General features: G+C 34.3%; 1 protein-coding gene across 1 annotated transcript in view; it reads right to left on the bottom strand.

Moving 5' to 3' along the window:
* The window catches only part of SYK (spleen associated tyrosine kinase), a 249,456-nt gene extending 236,300 nt beyond the window's left edge, over nt 1–13,156 (bottom strand). The window contains exon 1 of the mRNA XM_072611766.1: nt 13,018–13,156. The gene's annotated coding sequence lies outside the window, so the exon portion shown is untranslated. The remainder of the gene's footprint in view (nt 1–13,017) is intronic.
* Between the last annotated feature and the right edge of the window lie 8,941 nt (nt 13,157–22,097).

Below are 22,097 nucleotides of genomic sequence, written 5' to 3'. Positions count from 1 at the left end.
TTGAGCTTCTCTTGGCAGAGTTACTGGAGCGTTTTGCCATTTCCTTCTCCAACTCATTTTACAGATAAGAAATTGAGGCAAAAAGGGTTAATTGACTTACCTAGGGTCACATAGGTAGTAAGTATCTGGGATCAGATTTGAACACAAGAAGATGAGTCCTCCTAACTCCAGGCCCAGCACTCCATCCATTGTGCTACCTAGTTTGTGAGAAGATAATACAAAAGGTAAAATATAAAGGCTTACAACCAAGAATCACTTATCTGTATCCTACAAGAGAAAAAAATAGAAGTGTGATGATATAGAAGATTTCCAAAATTCTTGATAAGAAGGCCAGAACTGAGTAGACACTTTGAAATGTAGAGATAAGAGTCAAAAGAAATTATCATCACAATGTCAGAAGTCAAAACCACCATCATCATCACTTACATTAATATAGTGCCCGCTATAGTGCCAGGTGTAGGCAGAGAACAAAACCCAGAACTGGAAAAAAATAATTAAAGAGAAGTGTATTGTCATTCAGACAGAGGGGAGAGTCATAATAGTTGACCCACTCCTCTGAATTTCTATAAATTACGCATTATATAGGATTCAAACAAAGGAGCAAGAAAACAGTCTTCGGAAACTGTCTTTGGAAAACAGTGTTTCCAAATAAGGAACATGGATGACTTAAGTTTTACATAACTAAAGTTTATATCTCAAGAAACTGAAAATTCCATGCATCATTTTTCAGATCCCCTGAACTTTTCTGAGATGAGTATGACCAGCATGTCTGGAGTTCAGCATTAAATTAATCTGGTCTTCTACCATGCAAGGCTAAATTTGAAAACTGCAGTAATTAATAATTTGCCCCACATGGGTTCTGTACTTCACAATTACTATCTTATTTCATCCTCACAACCACCCTGGAATGTAGGCACTATTATTGTCTAGAAACTAAGGCAAAAACAAGTTAAGTGTCTGAGGTTCTATTTGAACTCTGCTCTTCCTGACTCCAGGCCCAGAGTTCTATCCAAGAGGTAGATGATACACCTAGATGATATACAATTTTTTTTTATTTTAAAGGACCATTGACAATACCTTATTTACATTCTACAAAGGAAGGAACCAGATGTCTTCCTCAGAACAGTATTTGAAGAGACTACTAGAAATGAATTGTTTGCATACTAATAAAGGAAGAAACAATTATTTTCTAAGAATATTAAACATCTTCAAGGCTCATAGAGAAAGAGAAATGAAACAGACAGAGGACCTGGGGTGGTCTTTATTTGATCTTTTGATCTTCCTGAACATAAATAGAAACTAAATGGGAAAAAAGGAGAGAAAAATAGAGAGAAATCACCACTTCTGTAACAAAGGTGAGAGAGAGAGAAATTCAATGAACCTCACTTGCATTTGAATCAAAAAAAGGAAAACTGAGTACAATTACACACACATTCAGATGACATATTAAAACAACTCTGAGGTTCCATTTTACTCATTGGATTTACAATGACAAAACAAAAGAGAAAAAGATTGTGTTTGTCCTTTGTTTTTGAAGAAGATCATGACATCAGGGAAATGATAACATGAGTTGCAGTTGACTTTGAGTGAGGGAGGGTTATGTAAGGTTACCAGCCTCACTTCTTCCTCCAGAGCCAACTGTATCCAGTGACCAGATATTCATCAAGATGACTGGAGATGGCCCAGGATGCAATGGGAAACCCTTGCCCTTTTAGGCTAAGGCCTTTTCAGGTTCTCACTTAAAGTGAGGTAATGCCCACTTAGAGAATAGGCCTCACCTCTTTAAGAAGTGAGTTTAGGGTTGGCCTCTTTAATTAAGAAGAAAACAAAACAATCAAGTTGGGAGGGAAAGACTGTAGCTGTTCCAAATAGAAACAGTTACCTTTGACATTCCCTCTAAATTCACCTAAAGCCAGGAGGGCCCAAAACACACCCATTAAATGGAGCTTGGCTAGAGACTCATTATAGTCGAATGTATGAGCTTCAGAGTAAACTGAGGAGAAAGAAGGAAGGAAGGAAAAAAGGAGGGAGGGAGGAGAGAATCTAGGCAGTAAACCCCAAGTTAACTGGAAATTTACCTCCCTTTGGAGAGGAGGAAAGGGAGAGGGAGAGCTGAATTACCCAACTACTTGGGACCCTATTCAGATAGCTTGGTCTACTCACAGATTGTTTTTGTCCTTCACTTTTGAAGAGGACGATGACATCAGAGAAATGATGACATGACTTGAAGTTGATTTTGATTTGAGTGAGAGAGGACTGTGCAAAGTCAGATACAGAGCTAATAGTGGTGTTGCTTGATTAAATGGTATGCACAGGTGATTGCCCTTTGGGCATAGTTCCAAATTGCTCTCCAGAATGGTTGAATCAGTTCACAATTCTACCAACAGTGCATTAGTGTTTCAATTTTCCAAAAATCCCTCCAACATCTGTCATTTTCCTTTTCTGTCATACTAGCCAATCTGAAAGGTATGGGTTGCTACCTCTGAGTTGTTTTAATTTGCATTTCTCTAATCAATAATGAATTAGAGAATCTTTTCATATGACTATAGATAGCTTTGATTACTTCATCTGAAAGCCACCTGTTTGTATCCTTGATCATTTATCAATTGGGGAATGACTTGTGTTCTTATAAATTTGGCTCACTTTTCTATATATTTGAGAAATGAAGCTTTTACCAGAGACATTTTCTGTAAAAATATTTTCACAGTTGTGATTACTGTGTATTTCCGTCCACTCTGTTTTTCTCCTGTTCATCCTTCTCCCTGTTTCCTTTAGCCCTTTTCCTCCTCAAAATTGTCTCCCCAAGTCAGCTCTACCTTTGATTAAACTCCTTCTCTTATCCCTTCCCCACCCCAACCTTCCTGTAAGGTAAGAGAGATTTCGATACCAAATGAGTGTTTTGACTCTGAGCCAATTCTGATGAGAGTAAAGTGCAAGCACTGTCCTCATTTTTCCCTCCACTATAAATCCTCATACATGGTTCTCTTATGGGAGATAATTTATTCTATTCTACTTCTCCCTTTCTCCTCTTAACAGTACACCCACCTTTCTTGCCACTTAATTTTAATTTTTTAGATACCATCATGTCATGCTCAACTCACATCTATGCCCTCTGTCTATGCATACTCCTTTTTACTGCCCTGATAATGAGAAAGGTTGTAAGAGTTAAACATATCATCTTCCTATGTAGGAATGTAAATAGTTTAACCTTATTGAATCCTTTATGATTTCTCTTTCCTGTTTACCTTTTCTATTCTCTTGAGATTTGTGTTTGAAAGGCAAATTTTATACTAAGCTCTGGTCTTTTCATCAGTAATGCTTGAAAGTCCTCCATTTCATTAAATATCCATTTTATCCCCTGAAGGATTATACTCAGATGATTCTTGATTATAGTCCTAGTTTCTTTTCCCTCCAGAATATCATATGCCAAGCCCTTTGACTTTTTAATGTAGATGCTACTAAATGTGTGATCCTGAATGTGGTTCCATGATATTTGAATTATTTCTTTCTGACTGCTTGTAGTATTTTATCTTTTCCCTGGGACCTCTGTATTTGGTATAATATTCCTTGGAGTTTCCATTTTGATATCTCTTTCAGGAGGTGATCTATGGGCTCAATTTCTATGTTACCCTCTGCTTCTAGAATATTAGAGCAATTTTCCTTAATAATTTCTTGAAAGATGATATCTAGGTTCTTTTTTTTCAAATCATGGCTTTCAAGTAGTTCAATAATTCTTTTTCTTTTCTTCTTTTTTTGTGAGGCAGTTGGGGTTAAGTGACTTGCCCAGGGTCACACAGCAAGTAACTGTCAAGTATCTAGGGCCAGATTTCAATTCAGATCCTCCTGATTCCAGGACCAATGTTCTATCTACTGCACTCAATAATTCTTAAATTATCTCTTTTTAATCTATTTTCTAGGTCAGTTGTTTCACCAATTAGATGTTTCATCTTTTCTTCTATTTTTTTATTCTTTTGAGTTTTTTTAATTGTTTCTTGATATCACATGGAATCATCAGCTTCCACTTGTCCAATTCTATTTTTTTAAGAAATTATTTCCTTCAATGAACTTTTGTATTTCCTTTTTCATTTGGCCAATTGGCCAATTTATACTTTCTAAATTATTCTTTTCTTCAGTGCATTTTTGTACATCTTTTTCCAGTTGGCCAATTCTTATTTCTAAGAACTATTAATCGTTAGCAGATTTTTGTGCCTCTTTTACCATTGGGCCTATTATGATTTTTAGGATGCCATTTCCTTTATTATTCTGAGGCCTCCGTTATCAAACTGCTGACTCCTTTTTCATGACTTTCTTGCATCATTTTCACTTCTTTTCTCAACTTTTGCTCTACCCCTCTTATTTGAGTTTTTAAATCCTTTTATAGTTCTTACAGAAATTCTTCTTTGGTCTGAGACCAATTCATGTCTGTTTTGAGGCTCTCAGTGTAGCAGTTTTGACTTGTCTTCTTCTCAGTTTGTTTTTTGATCTTCCCTGTCACCATAGTAACTTTCCATGGTCAGCTTCGTTTTTGTTGTTGTTTGATATTTTTTCCAGCCTATTTAATAACTTTTAACTTGATGTTAAAGTTGGCCTCTGCTCTCAGGGTCAAAGGCGCACTATCCCAAGCTTCAGGTTTTTTGTAGTGCTGTTTTCAGAGCTTGTTCTGGGTGGCTGTAAGGTTTCAGTTCTAAGGAGGGGTGTATTTACTATTCTCCTGGCCTATATTTTGGTCTATGAGTGACCAGAAGCACTCTTTTCAGCCCTGAAACTGTGACCAGGGTCCCTGTGTTCCCCTGTCTCCACAAACTCTGGTGTGCTAGTGCTCTTCCTCACCCTGAGACTGTGATCCAATACTGCAGTATAGATCCATGTTTGGGCAATGCATCAGCATACTGCACCCAGTGCCAACAAAGGGATGCCTTTAATCTTCTGACTCTCTGACTCCTTTACTGTCAGTGGGCTGAGAAATCTGGAAGCCTCTACTATCAGTTCAGTTGCTCCCAAGGCCTGCTTCTGTCTTTCCAGGTCTTTGCTTGTGCTGGACTATGCTGTACTCTCATCCCACTGTGTTAGGCCTTTCCTGCCAACTTTCTAAGTTGGTTTGAGTTGGAAAATTGTTTCACCCCATCTTTTTGTTCATTGTATTACTCCAAGATTCATTTCCTACATTATCTAAAGTTGTTTAGAGGGGAATTTGGGATTGCTCAGACAAGTCCTTGTCTTTTTTCTGCCATCTTAAGAAAGATAATTGTTAAAGAGCCTAGACTTCTCAGTTAGTACAGATCATACAAATCAGTGTTGGACGTTGTGTGCAGGTTGTAAAAAAAACAAAAACAAATTTTTAAAAATTATTTTTAGGTACCTAAAAAGATGCAATCAGTTGGCTAAAATTATATACTAAATATTCTCTATCCTTTGTAAACAAGTAGATGAGAGATTGGTGTCCTATAAATACAAATCTCAAAATATCCTTGATAATTCAGCTGGAACTGGAGCATCTTTACAGACAGAACTCTTTCCCACAGCCACCCGGACATAATTTGAATCTGTAAGAATTTAAAATAAAGTTTTAATAGGTATCACCATTCTAAATGCTCATAATCTTCAGAGTAAATAATATTATAAAAGATGTAGTCCAGTAGAAGAAAATAAAAACATGTAGAAAAGGGATGAAATGCTTTTCATCACTGTCATATTATTTGTTACTAAAGTTGTCCTAAGCATGCTTATATTGAATATACAGGAAATATACTTTTATCTGATTATATATATATTTATTATAAGATGCAGTCATTTCTTCTAGCTGTATAATAGTCCACAGTATTTCACATTTTAAACAATAATTACTAGATATCTACTTGTGCTTAGACTGTTTCTATCAGAACCATTTTAAAAGAGATGTAAATGATATAATAGTGAAAAATAATAATGAGAATAATAATAACTTCTCAAATTCTAACTAATAGTCTATGTTATAGGAAAGGAGGCTGGAGAACAAGAGCAAAATAAGGATATACAGCTGTAGAAGAGATCTCACAAAAGATTTCAAAATGATTTTTGGTTAGCTTAAATTTGGTTTGGTTTGGTTTATTTTTTGCTCAGTTTCAATTCACAGTCAAAAGCAATTAAAAAATAACTTTCTAAACTCAGATTATATTGAATAAAAGATTGAAATTGAAAAGCTACTAAAATCTTAAGAGGGAAAATGTCAACAATTGATTTGAATTTTTTTTTTTCAAATACAATAGGTTCCTATTAACCCTTAAATCCTTTACTATATCTTGTAAATGGAATTAAGTGTGAGTTCCAAATCAAAGAAGGAGTGGAATCAAAATAGGTTATACTTGATATATATGGATCTGAATGGATGACATTAAGCTCTATGGATCCACAAAAGCAGATAGATACACAGACAAATAGATAAGACAGATGATCCATTGAATTTGAAACAAAAGGATAGTTTGGAATTAATAATCAACATAGATTATGCGAGGAAACAGTGACAATAGTACCATCAGTGTAAGCTATCAACCGTTAGGCTATTAGTCTCTACTGAATATCTGACAAGACATAATCTTGTAACCCAAATTATAGATCAGAAACTCTGCCTGCACTGAGTGAAAGAGCACAAATTCCCCTGTCATAGATGCAGCTCTCAAAATATCCTGGAGAGCTCATACAACAAAATGTACTAGAACTTTGATGGAATGATGACCCCCTCCCAAAAAAAAAATAAAGAAGTAAGAAAGAAAATTACACTTGGAAGAAGAAGGAAGGGAAAGATTGAATGGGTTAAATTATTGTACCTAAAAGAGGCATGAAAGAGATATTATAATGGAGAGGAAGATGGGGGTAGGAGGTGGCAGGCAAAATTTAAACCTAAAATTAGCTCAAAGAGGGAAAAACATATACACTCAGTTGGATATACAAATCTATCTTACCTTATAAGGAAGTAAAAAGGAATAGTGATAATAGAAGGGGGAAGAGACTGATAAAAGCGAGGGTATATTGGAGAAGGTGGTAATCAGAAGTAAAACATTTCTGAGGAGGGAAAGGGTATGGGGTAAGAGAAAGGTGTGGATAAACAAGTGAAAAACAGCATGGAAGGAAATTCACAGTTCATTATCATAACTATAAATGGGAGTGGGAATGGGAATGGAAAGCAGATAGCAGATAGATAAAATGGAAGCAGATAGCAGAATGGATTAAAAACCAAGATCTTACTATATGTTGTTTACAAGAAACACATTTGAAGCAGAGGGATACACAGAGGGTAAAGGTAAGAGGCTGGAGCAGATTCTAATATGCTTCAACTGAAACAAAGAAAGGAGGGGCAGCAATCGTGACCTCAGACAAAGCAAAAGCAAAAATAGATCTAATTAAAAGAGATAAGGAAGGAAACTATATCTTGCCAAAAGGTATCATAGACAATGAAGTAATATCATTACTAAACATATATGCACAAAATTTTATAGCATCTAAATTTTTGAAGAAGTTGAATAAATTACAGGAGCAAATACATAATAAAACTATACTAATGGGGGACTTCAAGTTTCCCCTCTCACAATTAGATAAATGTAAACAAAAAATAAATAAGAAAGAAATTAAGGAGGTGTATTAAATTCTGGGAAAGTTATATATGATAGATCTCCAGAGAAAATTGAATGGGAATAGAAAGGAATATAAGTTCTTCTCAGCAGTACGTGGCAGCTGAACAAAAATTGACTGCGTATTAGGACATAAAAACCTCGCAATCAAATGCAGAAAAGCAAGTAACCATATCCTTTTCAGATCATAATGCAATAAAAATGACATTTAATAACGGACAATGAAAAGACTCTAAAAATTAATTGGTAGTTAAATAATATAATCCTAAAAAGTAAGTGGGTCAAAGAACAAAATCATAGAAACAATCATTAAAGGAATTCATTAAAGGAAATGACAACATCGAGACAAAACACACCAAAATTTATGGAATATAGCCAAGGTGGTGCTTAGGTGAAAACTTATATCTCTAATCGCCTGCATCAATAAAATATAGAAAAAGCAGATGAGTGAATTGAGCACACAAGTCCCTAATTAAACATCAAATTGGAAATCCTGAAAATCAAAAGAGAGATTAATAAAATTAAATGTAAGAAAACCATTGAGCTAATCAAACTAGAAGCTGGTTTCATAAAAAAATAGATAAACCATTGGTTAATTTCTTTTTAAAGAGGAAAGAAAAAAATTACTAGTAACAAAACTTGAAAGGGGTAAATTTACCACCAATGAAGAAGAAATTAAGACAATTCTTAGGAACAATTTTGCCCAACTATATGCTAATAAATTTGACCATCTAAATGAAATGAATGAATGTCTACAAAAACATGAATTACCCAGTTTAACAGAAGAAAAAATAAAATACTTAAATAATCCAATCATAGGAAGAGAAATTGGACAAGCCATCCATGAACTTCCTAAGAAAAAATCCCCAGGATTAGATGGATTCACAAGCAAGTACTACCATATACTTAAATAACAATTAATCTCAATAATATATAAACTATTTGGAAAAATAAGAGTAGTCCTACCAAATTTCTTTTACAGCACAAATATAGTGCTAATACTCAAATCAGGAAGAGTCAAAACAGAGAAAGAAAATTATAGACCAATTTCCCTAATGAATCTTGATGCAAAAGTTTCAAATAAAATACTAATGAAGAGATTACAGCAATACATCACATTTCATATACTATGACCAGATGGGATTTATACTAGGAACTCAGAACTGGTTCAATATTAGGAAAACCTATCACCATAATTAACCATATAAATAATAATAAAAAAACAACAGAAATCATATGATTATCTCAATGGATGCAGGAAAAGCCTCTGACAAAAAAAAACAGCACCCTTTCCTGCTAAAAAATACTAGAGAATACAGAGATAGCATTCCTTAAAATTATAAGTAATATTTCTCTAAAAGTTAGAAACCTTTCCAATACAATCAGGGGCAAAGCACAGGTGCCATTATCACCTTTATTATGAAATATTATACTAGAAATTTTAAGTATAGCAATAAAAGAAGAAAAAGAAATTGAAGGATTTAGAAAAGGCAATTAGGAAACAAAACTATCACTCTTTGTAGGTGACTTGATGTTATACTTAGAAAATCCTAGGAAATCAATTGAAAAATTATTTGAAATTATAAACAACTTTTACAAGTTGCAGAATACAAAATAAACCCACATAAATCATCAACATTTCTTTATATTACCAACAAAGTCCAGAAGTAAGAGATAGAAAGAGAAATTCCATTTAAAATAACTGCAGTCTACCTGCCAAGATAAACCCAAGAACTATATGAACATAATTGTAGGAGAAATGGAATGGGGCAGACTATAACTCGTAAAAGAGATAAGAAAAATCTTGTTCAGTGGAAGAGAAAAGGGAGGGGAGAGGGGAAAAGTGAAGCCACTCTCTCCACATATGGCCTAAGGAGGGAATAACATGCTTACTAAATTTGGTATGAAAATCTATCTTACACTGCAGGAAGGTAGGGGAGGAGACGACAAGTGGGGTGAGGGGAATGATAGAAGGGAGGGCAAAAGGGAGAAGGGATTAACTAGAAATGAACATAATTATGAAACACTTTCCACAAAAATAAAGTCAGATGTAAACAATTGGAAAAATATTCATTGATCATGGGCAGGCCAACTCAATATAATAAAATGAAAATTCTACCTAAATTAATCAATGCCATGCCAATCAAATTACGAAAAAATTATCTGGAAGAATTAAAGTGCAAGTATATCAAAGAAACTGTGTATACCCTTTAACCCAGTAATATCACTGCTAGGACTATATCCCAAAGATATCCAAAAAAAGGAGAGAAAGGTTCCTTTGCTTCAAAAATATTTACAGCAGCTCTTTTTTGTGATGACTAAGAATTGGAAATCAAAGGAATGCCCATCAATTGGGGGATGGCTAAACACACTCTAGTATATGATTGGTATACTGGTATATTGGTGTGTATATATGTATGTATATATATATGTATATATATAATATATTATATATATGTGTGTGTGTGTGTGTGTGTGATTTGGTATATGATTATAATAGAATATTATTGTACTATAAGAAATGACAAGTAGAATGATTTCAGAAAAACCTGGAAAGACTCACATGAACTGATGCGTAATGAAGTGAACAGAACCAGGATGCACACATTAACAGCAATGTTGTTCAGTGAAGAACGATTGTCAGCAATACAATGATCCAACACAATCCCAAAGGACTTTAGAAGTATACCATCTGCCTGTAGACACTGAACTGATATTGACTCAATAGACTGGAGCATGCTATTTTTCACTTTCTTCTTGTACAAAATGAATAACATGGAAACCTTTTGCATAACTGCACCTGTATAACCTATGTCTGACCGCTTATCACCTGAGAGGAGAGGGAAGAGAGAAAGAATTTGAAACTCAAAACTTTAAATACAAACGTTTTTTTAATAGTGTGTTATAGTGGGACTGATACAGCTCCTGAATCTATCTTGGTAGATACAATCTCAAATATTTTATGTTTTTCTGTAATTATAGTGAATGGAATTCCTCTTTCTAGGTATTCCCCGTGGTTTTGTTGCTAACAGGAAAGAATGATGATGGTTTACATAAATTGATTTCATATCCTTCAAATTTGCTTAATTAATTGTTTTGAGCTTGACTCTTTGGATATTTTTAAAGTAAGTAATCATATTATCTGCAGAAAATAATATCCTTTTCTCTTTATATATGCTTTTTCCCTTAATTTTTCTTTCTCGTTTCGTTGTATAACTAACATTAGGAGGATAATATACAATAATAGTTATGATAATAGGCATCTTTGCTCTGCCTCAATTCTCTTAGCCCTCTAACTTTTCTTTTTTACATCCAGTGTTTGCTCTTTAAATAGATATTATTTACTACATTAAGGAAAAGTTCATTCATTCCTATGCTTTCCAGTGGTTTTAATAGAACCAGGTTCAAGATTTTGTCAAAATCCTTTTCAGTACCTATTTATATAATCATCATCACAATAACTAACATTTATTCAGGGTTTATTATGTGCGAGGCACTGTGCTAAGTGCCTTATAATTATCATCTCATTTAATGCTCACAACATTGCAAAATAAGTATTATTTTTATCTCCATATTACAGATAAGAAAACTGAAGTGGGCAGGGGTTGAGTGATTTGCCCAGGGTCATAGAACTAGCAAGTGCCAGTGGCTGGATTTAAACTCAGGTCTTCTTGACTCCAGATCTGGTCTTCTATCTAGCTGTTTTTGTATTATTAACATGCTATATTTATAGACTTCCTTGTGCTGAGAAAATGTGCATTCCTTGTATAAATCCAATCTAGTCATTGTGAATAATTTTTCTAATATGTAATTGTTGTGTACTTGCTAATATTTTATCTAAAATGTTTCTGTCAATGTTCATTAGATATAGTGTCCTAGAATTTAATCACATTTATATCATAGAAAACAACTCTATGTATGACATTTTCTTATTGCAAATGATAATATGTGTGTAATATTATTCTTTTAAATATTTCATAAAAGTTAATTATAAATTCATTTGGCTCCAAAATTATTGACTATGGAAGTTCATCCACAGTTTCTTCAAGCTCTTTTTCTAATTTTAAATTAACTATATAGACTATTTCTTTGTTTTTAATGTTTATTTTATCATTAGTTTTTCCGATTAAAAGCAGTTGCTATTTTTATCAGTTTGAGTTTCCTTTTTATTAATCTTTCCTTTAGTTTTCAGAGTTTCTAAATTGTTGCTTAGTTGAAGGCTTTGTTCTTTTGATTAGTATGTTCAATTCATTGATTTTTTCTTTTTATTGAAAAAAACATTTAGAGATATAAACTGTCCCCCAAGACCTACTTTAGCTGCATCCCATAAATTTAGGCACATTATCTAATTAAAGAAGGAGTGTTAAAAGACAATATCCTATATTAGTTAACAAAATATTCCTAGTCAGTCCACAATTGGCATTTTTCTTGATATGGTTAAGATAAATGTAAAAATTATAATTAATCATTCATAACCAAAAGAGGAAAAGAGCTTTGCACAGTAGTTCAGAACTTCTACTTTCTTGGATTCTGCCCAAAGCCATTCCCTCTTGTTCTTCAACTTTGGGACTTCAACCATAATGGTTCCCCACCATGTAATTTTAAGGTTAAATGGGGTTTGGGGATCACCCTGTGACAGTGTTTGAGTAGGATCCTTCTCCTACTGTTGAGGTTCTCATCAATCCCTTCCACACTGAGCCCATGATGAGTTTCTCTCCAGTTGCTTTTAAGTAGCCCCTCCTCCCTTCTTTTTTCTTCTTCTTCTTCATCTTTTTCTTCTCCTTCTCCTCCTCCTTCTTCTTTTTCTTCTTCTTCTTCTTCTCCTCCTTCTTTCTCTCTATCTCTGTCTCTGTGCCTCTCTCTTTTTCTCTCTCTCTCTCCCCATCCCTTCCTGTATGGTTCTTTACATACTCATTTCTCCCATTTTCTTTTTGGTATAGAGGAACTGGCAAAAGATATATGTCCACACCACCAGTTGAACAATATTTCATGAGTCATCTTGTATGGAAAAGGAAACTGTTAGATATACAGAGTCAGAATAATGTAACATTCTTACTTAAACTGACAACTAGTTATTCTGTGCAACAAGACTATGAACAAATTAATAATGAATTTGCTGGTCATTTTTCCCTCTTGTGACTCAACACATATGTAAGGTATGATTTATAAACTGGGTTTGTGCATGACAAGAAAAATATTTTTAAACTCCTTGGGGTGGGGGTGGGGTTTGCCTTTAAACACATTTTTTTTTTTTTAGCATTTTGAACATCCTAAATGACAATTATCTATGCTATTAAGATACATGGTTGTGGATGATTCAAAGCCACTTTCCATGAATAATTTCAGTGACCAAGGGAAATTAAATGAGATATCACAATAACAAAATCCAACAAGAACATAACTTTATCCTGACCTTGTCTGGCAAACCACTCCAAACACTTTTGTTTGTCCTTGTCTAGCCAACCAATTGTTAAGTCTGTAGAAGCTCTCTGATCTGTCTGTTCCTTTACACTCATGCTGCTCTCATCTCTTCTCATCTGGACTAGTCTTCTAACTGGTCTTACTGCCACTATTCTATCCTTTCTTTAAACTATGTGTATCAAAGTTACTCTGGTAACCATCATGGCTCCTCCACTATGATGTCACTCTTCTCCTCACAATGGGTAAGAAGCTCCCCACTGACTATGAGAGGAAAAATAAGTTCTCAAGAGGCATTCAAGGCTCTCCAAAATTGGGTTGTAACCTACCTATTCAGCCTTAACTCTTTCCGCTCTTCGTATAGCTTTTATTCCAGCTAAGTTGAACTACTCTCTGTCATGTATTCTTATCCCCCTCATCTCTCATCTTCTTGTACTTTTGCTCCCACTGTCTCCATTGCCAAGATTGGACTCTCTCATCTCCAATCTTCTTTCTAGATTCAGCAGAAATGCACCTTCACCCTTCCTCTTTTATCTTCTCAAGAAGAGGTAGACATTCATTCCATATATGGAAGACAGAGAGTGAATGCAAGGTATGGAAATGCATGGTGGATTACTGGATGTCAGAAGCAGTGGTTCCATTTGACTACTTAACACTGATTAGTTTGTACAGAAGGATATTTACTTTGAAGACATACAAATGCACAAACATTCTCAAACATACACAAGTACTAACTACTGAAGATCATACTCCTCTTTTCAGCATGTTGGTCTCTGGGGAGAGGAGACTCAGATTTAGCACACTCTCTATCTAGCATTAGCATTCAACTCACCAAGTTCATGTTCAAATGAGACATCATTACCTTAAGTCTGATGGTGCAGTGGATTTAGTGCCAGGCCTGGAGTCAGGAAGACTCATCTTCCTGAATTCAAATCTGGCCTCAGACACTTAACTGTGTGACCCCTAGGCAAGTCCCTTGTCCCAGTTTGCCTCAGTTTCCTCATTTGTAAAGTGAGCTAGAGAAGGAAACTGCAAGTCACTCCAGTATCTTAGCCAAGAAAACACCAAATGGGTCACAAAAAATCAGACACAACTGAAACATGTGTGCAATAACAACAATGTCTGGGCTGGTTCCTGAAGGTTTCTCTGTGATCACTCAGGCAGAAAAGCAGGGCTAGCTGCCAATCCTGGCATAGACTCAACTTCTAGAATCCCAGAATTCCAGATGACCTTTCAAAACTCATGAAGTTGCAGCCTCCAAGTTCCTTTTCCTAAAGTGAAGAAACAAATGCTCTCACAAAGAAGGCCCATATTGAAAGGGCCATCTATCAGTTTCAGGTGGGAAAAAACAAAACAAGAAGCCAAGCCAAGAGAAAAAGCTGAGGATATCTAATCCCTTTTGAAGGCATCCCAAACCAGTTCTTTGACTGTAGCCAGTCAAATAGTCTTCTATTTACCAGGTGGTTAGAAGACAGCAGTCAATTACAAAATGTCCACGTGTGCTCTAACCCTCTCCAAGGTGCTTCCATAGCGCATCATCATGATTCTTCCAGAAACAGTCTACCTAAACTCTTCCAAATGGGAAATTGAATTAGAGGCACTCTAGGACTGCTTGTAGCTACTGAGATTATTTACCATTCTATTTGTCTCCTCTATTCACATATCTACACAGATTAAAGTTTTTGTGCTCCTGTGATTTTTCAACGATTTTTATCAATTTAGCCATGAATTTCTCTTTGCAGCATGTGAATTAGAAACTTTTTTTCCTCTTTTGGTTGCAAATGATTAATTCTATTATAATTCTTATATCCACCTTAATTATATCAAGAAATAAATGCCAATTGTTGACTGACTGTGAATATTTTGTTCACTAAGATAGGATATTGTAATAAGAATTAATGATTAAATATGAGGTAGGTTGGTCTCTATTGTTATACTCAGTGTATGAGTTGAGAAAATGAATAAGTATAATAAATAAGGATATCTACTTGCATATTTTAACATATTTATTTACTATGCTGCAAAATGAAATAAGAAACCATTATCTAAATAAATAGCATTTCACAAGTCCTTTGACAATACCACAGATCTAAGCTAGAAAAATATACTATTAGGCTAATGGGCAGAGTGCTATGTCAGAAATTCAACCAAAGTTATTTCTAAACAGGATGCTTATCATAAACTCAGTCCTGATCAGAAGTCTAACTGTTCTTCAATCAAAAGAGCAGTTACCACTATTAGACACCAGATAGCAAAGCAAAGAAGATAAAAACATATTCACTCTTCCCCAACTACAATTTGCAAGTTAGAGCCCTAGAGAAGAGATGCAAAACTCACATAGCAGAAATTTCTTTTCAAGAAACAAGTGGCAGTCTTCCTAAACATCAGGAGTTAATTTAGGTCATTTCACTGAAAGGTACAAAGGACCAGTGTAATTACATCTATTAGCCCATCCCTTTTCTACGCAGACACTCATTTCTCTTAAACAGTTCCTGGTCATGTTGTCCTGCACTGGGTCCTACAAATCACATTCGTCCTCTCAATGAAATGCAAGATCTTGCTGCTGTCCCCAGTCTCCATGTTTAGCAGCCGGGTACTTTGAGTTTTCCCCCACTACTGACCATGATGAACACTATTGACTATATCAAGAAATCAAACTCAACGTCCAGAATTAATTTGAATAGGGTTAAACACAATCAAATCAACAATCTTTAAATATACCTCGTTGAGGACTCCATTTCTGTAGGCCTTTCTGTTGTAAGCAATATAAAGTGTAAATAAATATATTCTAAAAAACTTATATGTGGATTAAATAGGAAAAACCAAGTAGAATTTAATCTTCTGTTAGAGAATTAGATAAAGAGCTGGCCTCAGAGTCAACATGACCTGAATTCAAATTCAGCTCTGATTAATACTGACTGTGTGATCCTGCCAAGTTACTGCCTTCTCAGTGATTCCAAACAACTCCCTAAAGCTAAAGTTGCAAATCAGGTGCAACTCTACAGTAGTGGGAATAAAAAGTTCCAGTCCAAAACAAATTTTCAGTCATCCAGGAAATATATTATTCTTTGAGGATTTATTCCAAAATGATAAACTACTAAAGTATTTAAAATATGAGGAAATAGTTCAAATATGGAATTAATCTATAAAACGAAAGGATTATACTAAATGATCTCTAAGATTCCATTAATTATAATTTATACATCTGATATTCAAATACAAAATTTTTCTTCCATTATTTTATTGTTATAGCTCAAGTACTTGGCAAAAAATAGGCAGATGGAGGCTGAGGGGTAATGTTTTTATTTTTGTTTCATCTATTATACTTTTTCACCTACTGCATTTTAGCTAAAAGCAGACAATTCAATCGTCTTATAAAGAAATAAATTTTTGTCTAACTGAATTGCTAATTAGCAGGAGAAAATAATTAATAAGAAATTAATACCAGAAATATAACATGACCCAATATAGTTCATTTTCTCAGTCTTGCTAGAAATTCAATTGATAATCAAAATGATCTGAAAAGCAATCCTAAACTAGATGCCCATTATCTTCTTTTTTCAGCTGATGAAGTCAAGTACAGAAAACACAATGAGTCATCATTCTTTCTGCCCACACAACTGTCACCATAGAAACTACTGTAGCAACTTGAACATTTTATCAGACATTATAATTGTTCTGTCCACTTTAAGCAGATCAGAAATCTGCTTAAAGAAAAAAATCCTAGCTGCAGTCTTTCTGGAAACATTTCAAATATATTATAATCATATCTGACATTTAGCTATATGTGTATTATCTTATTATTGATTGTTGTACTTAATGTATATGAATTAACATAATAAGGATGTAGATAAAAATGCCTGCCTACATATTTAGACATATTTAATTATTATCCTATGAAAAGGAGTTGCCCTGGTAGGTATCATTTCCAAAAAGGAGTATGCTTTGTGTATATATAATCCAAACAAGAAAGATTATTTGCTTAAGATTTTAATATTGCTAAAAAGCAAAGGAGAAACAATAACATTTTTTTTACTTTTTTTCAAGAGCAGCGTTTCACTTAAAATCAGTGTTAAGTCAAATGGAGCCCAAGAAACATTCCTGAAATATATAGTAAAAATAAAAGAAATAGACTATGATCTTAAATGAATTTTATTATAGTTATTTCAGAAAAATTGTCAAAAAAAAAAACCTTTCAAATTCTTGTTTTAGAAAATTTGAAAGGTGCTAATGTTAAAGAGTAATTTTCCTATTTGTGCTTGGCTTTAAAGAGAAGAACTAAGGGCAACAGGTAGAACTTGCAGAATGACAATTTTTGACTTGGGGGCAGCCAGGTAGCGCAGTAGATAGAATACCAACCCTGGAGTGAGGAGGACCTAAGTTCAAATGCAGCCTTAGACACTAGCTGTGTGACCCTGGGCAAGTAACTTTACTCCAACTGTCTCCCCCTTCAAAAAAATATGAAATAAAAATAAAAATGTACTGAATCCACAATTATAGGAAGTCATTAGGTAGAGGTGGCTTGACCATCCGCTATTATTGTAGAATGATTTGGTTAAATACGATCTGGCTTAGAGGACTTATGAGGTCAATACCATCTCCTCATACTGTCGTTCCTTTCATCTCTGAGATTATATAATTCTGCGACTTAAAAATTCCTGCATAAGTTTTGACCATTGTGAAATTGAGTAAAGATAGATCAACACTAATTTCATTGAGAACGGAAAGTGGGAGCATTTTAGACTGTGAGTAAGTGTACCCAAAGCATTTGTGACCAAAACTTTATTTCAAGAAGTACAAACATGCCATATTTTCATAATTTAAAACTTTATTTCTTTTGGTCTTCTCATAATCAGAACATCACTGGAAACTTATAGGCACAGATAATTTATAGCTATAATCTGAGTTAAATATAATAGACAATAAAATTACAACAATAAATATATCTGAAAGATAAATATATGATTGGTTTCCTAAATACATGTCATCTTCTTTGAATACCAATTCATACAATGTCTCTATGAAGTATTGCATTCCACTGAAGATCTTTGAGGTTTTACGTGTGTTCTGGTGCCTATGTGCGTTTTCAGAGAATATGTGTCCATTTCAAAATAAATCACATGTAACAAAGCAATGTAGTTTCCCCCTCCCCGCCTTGTTTGTCCCACAAAATAGATAATTGTTTCAGAAACTGCAAAACAAATATTTTATCAGTCTACAGATAAGATATACATTGTTAACCTTCAATGAGTGCAAGGGTATACAATACATATTTAGAGTGAATGACTATGCTGCTTTTGTACTATTCATGCTTTATTCATGCAAGCTTTGAACATAAAAAATTACTTATCATATTATGGGAAAGACATCAATGGCAGAGCAAAGTAAATGATTCTTGAAAACCATTTCACTTTATTATCAATACTTGTTTCTTATAACTCATGCTGGACTCTTTTCAGTGTCCTGGCACTAAGCAAGGCTGTATCTCATGGCAGTTGTATACATTCTGTATGCAGAATAGCTACCAAATGTTTTGGTTAAAAATTCTGTTTATTTGTGGGTAGATTCCTTGTCCACTAAAAACATTTAATTTTGTGGTGTTTTCCTCTTTGGAAACTGAGACTATTGTATGGTGTAATAGACCAGTTTAACATGAGATTATACAGTCATGGCTTCACTTTACCAAAAACAAAACAAAAATATTATGTGTGTATGTAAAATGTGTGAGAGAAAAAATTTATCATATCTGTTAATCATTATCAGTCAAGCCAACTCAGAACCTGGAGCAAGTGGTGGGAGATAAGTTGGTCTATTAAATTTGAAATTTTTAATTGGATTTCACTTGTCAGTGTCTGTTTCTTCATAATCTTATGATCTATAAATTAAAATTGTTCTGTCATTTCATTTTCTACCAAATCCATCAACTCCACCTGAATTCCCCCATTCAAATATTTTAGATTTATGTGTAGCTACAGCCTGGAAGTTCTACAACCACTTCTTGGCAATTATTGTTAGCTCCAATACATCTCCAAGGGACTCCTTCTTTTTATAGATTATCTAAATCAGGAGTTCTTTGTTAGTTTTAAGACTCAATCTCTCTACTGTGCCCAGGCTGAAAGTACAGAGGATACCCACAAAGCCAGTCTCACTCAGCATGGGAGCATTTACTTGCTCCATTTCTGAAGTGGACTGGCTCATTTCTTACATAACCTGGTCCCCCTCCCAACCTGGGAACTCATCATAACACTTAATGTGGGCAGCAGATCAGCTTATCCTACTGTAGATCAGAAATCCGGAGCTCAAGAGATCTGCCAACTCCAGTCTCTCTGGTTCCAGAGATTACAGATGTGTGCCCCCATATCTGGCTATCAGGGATTCTTAACATTTTTTTTTGTGTCATGGAATCCTTCCAGTGTCTGGTGAGATCTATGCATTCCTCAGAACGTTTTTACATGCCTAAAAAGTGAAAATCACTATGGAAGTCAATTATATTGAAATACAGTTATGAAATTGTGAAGTACCCACAAAATCATGGACCCTGGGTCAAGAACCTCTATTCTAGATAATATGAGAAACTTCACAGCTCAGCACTAGAAGGATCATGCATTTATGTTACTTAAATCTCAGCTACAACTTTTAAAATTGATAATTATTTTTCAAAAGTCTTCTTACAAACCTTACCTAATGATATAAAATGGTACAAAATGTTTTCTCAATTTTACTTGTAAGTTAATATTTAGATGCTCTTTTGGCTGATGAAACACTAAATTTGATATTAAGTGGAATATCAATGAATGGATAGAAAAAAGGTGATGCTGCTAGCCAAATATATCTTTTTGATTTAAAAAACTAATGGAATTCTCTTGCTTAAGAGCAATATACATGGGAAAGTCTAAAAGGTTTTGAAAAGATTTAGAAATATTTCGATTTAGAATATTTATTCAATCTCTATTGAATAGATCTATAGAGAAATTTAAAACATATATATTTCTATATCTTGTTATTGTCTTTATCTTCCCTTTCCCTAAACCCTTCCAAGAGTTATATATGATATATGAGAAGCTTTAAATACCCTCAAAGATGAGCACTGGAAGGGACATAATTAAGGATACTGGCAATCCACAAACTAGAGAGATCGCTGCATAGAGACTATATACATGCAGCCACTTAAAACTATGCTCTTCATTATCAAAAGGTCCACAGAGTCTTGTTACTTAGAGGAGGGGTAGTTACCTACACAGTGTGATTTGATGAATGCCAGACCAACCACTTGAGAAAAAAATCTCTCTCACTGGTCCTTAATAAATCCACCATCCGTCCTTCCTCGCCAGAAATTCCCACCCTAGGCATTGTGCTGGTTTAAGTGAGAGAACCAGGGAATATTCTTTAGGAAGTCATTATAAAACTATGGACTAGTTCCCTCTTAAAAATGAATTATCACTCCTATCAGACACTTAATAAATGCATTGTTGTTGAATTAAAGTAATCCAGATTTACTAACCATTACTAAAGGCGTATGAAAAACATTTAAGTAATATGTAGAGAGGCCAGGATTAAAAAGCATACTGATGTGGGGGAAGTGATTCCCTAGGCAGCTAGGGAGAGAGCCTGGGAATATCAGGTACCTGGAAAGTATAACTCTAAGGAAGGGTGGAAATGGCAGGAACAAAAAGGATAGAAGACAGACCTTGTCTCCTTTGGGACTTCTGGAGAGATTCCTGGCACTTCATTTTCTTACTTGCCAACTTGCAAACAGGAAATATTTTTGAGAGGGACATTTGAAATTTTTTGTCTAGCATCCATTTAACTGTATTGAAATTAAAAGAAGCATTAACAGATTCTGCTGAATGGGAATTTTCAGAGAGAATGTCCAAATAAATACAGTGATGATGACCAAAACAGGATTGAGTGTCCTCAGCCTGGAACAGAAGATATTAATTGCAATGTCTACCACCCCATTAGCACTTTTGAAGAAGCAGCAATATCTATAATTGAGTTTGGAGAGTGGAAGATACTCAGGAAATCATCTGAAGAATGTGGTAATTGTTTCTAAAGTGAATACTACAATTGACAAGTTTGAGAAGGCATTTGTAATGGAATATGCTGGCTAATTTGCTATCAAATGATTCTGTTTTCCCGTAATACACTTCTGAGATACCTTTTGCCAAAAAGAAATTGAACATGTTTTTTAAATTTCAAAGCATTTTGAAAAATAATTGTGCTTCTTTATCTTGGTTGATTTTTATGCTTTTGTCATCTAGGAGTATATAGCTAGAGATATTGATGTGAAGTATTTTTAAAAGTTCCTTTAATTTTTTTAGCCTGAAGAAAAATTATTGCCCTGTAGGTCAAACTAAGGAATTTTTAGTATTTTTTTCAGTCCTTGAACTGAATTCAAATGCAACAGGAAATGGAATTTCAATTCACACATATATTAGAACAATCTGATAATAAAACCAAGAAACTTCATAAAAGTGCTTATCACTAAATATTAAATCTAAAAAGTCCTGACTAATAGGAATATCCAATTCAAGAGAAACATCATCACTAGCTATTAAAACTCACAACAATGCATTTAGTCAGCCTCCAGCTAGAGAGGCGTTAATGTGAAAATGAGAATCAAGCACCTTTTGGAGAGGGATGGGTAGTGTATATCATTCTTACTCATTAGATGACACAATATCATGCTTTTTTCTTCACTCTAAACCCTACCATGAAAATGAGGGCTCCATATGCTGAGCTGAAAGAAATGCCCATGTTGTAGGGGGCAACCTTGAAATAAATAAATGTTACCTTGCTTTGACATGTATTTTAGATATTTATATCAATTTGTATAATCATCATTTCCATTTTTCATCTTTAGAATTTGAGAATCATTATTCTAATTTAAAATAATAGTCCTATGTATCTGTTTCTGGAGCATACAATTAATTAACTAGAGTATTCAATCTTTTTGGTTTCCTTTATTTCCTGACAGAATTTGTGATCTTGCAGAATGATTAGTTGTTATTTATGTTATTCATGAAGTCAATTACCCTCTTTGTGAAAAAGAATAGATTTCTGTTAAAGCAAACA

This window comes from Notamacropus eugenii, chromosome 1, assembly GCF_028372415.1.
Source record: "Notamacropus eugenii isolate mMacEug1 chromosome 1, mMacEug1.pri_v2, whole genome shotgun sequence".
NCBI lineage: Eukaryota > Metazoa > Chordata > Mammalia > Diprotodontia > Macropodidae > Notamacropus > Notamacropus eugenii.
Note: the sequence above shows the minus strand (reverse complement) of the source record. Positions and strands in the feature narration are given on the sequence as shown.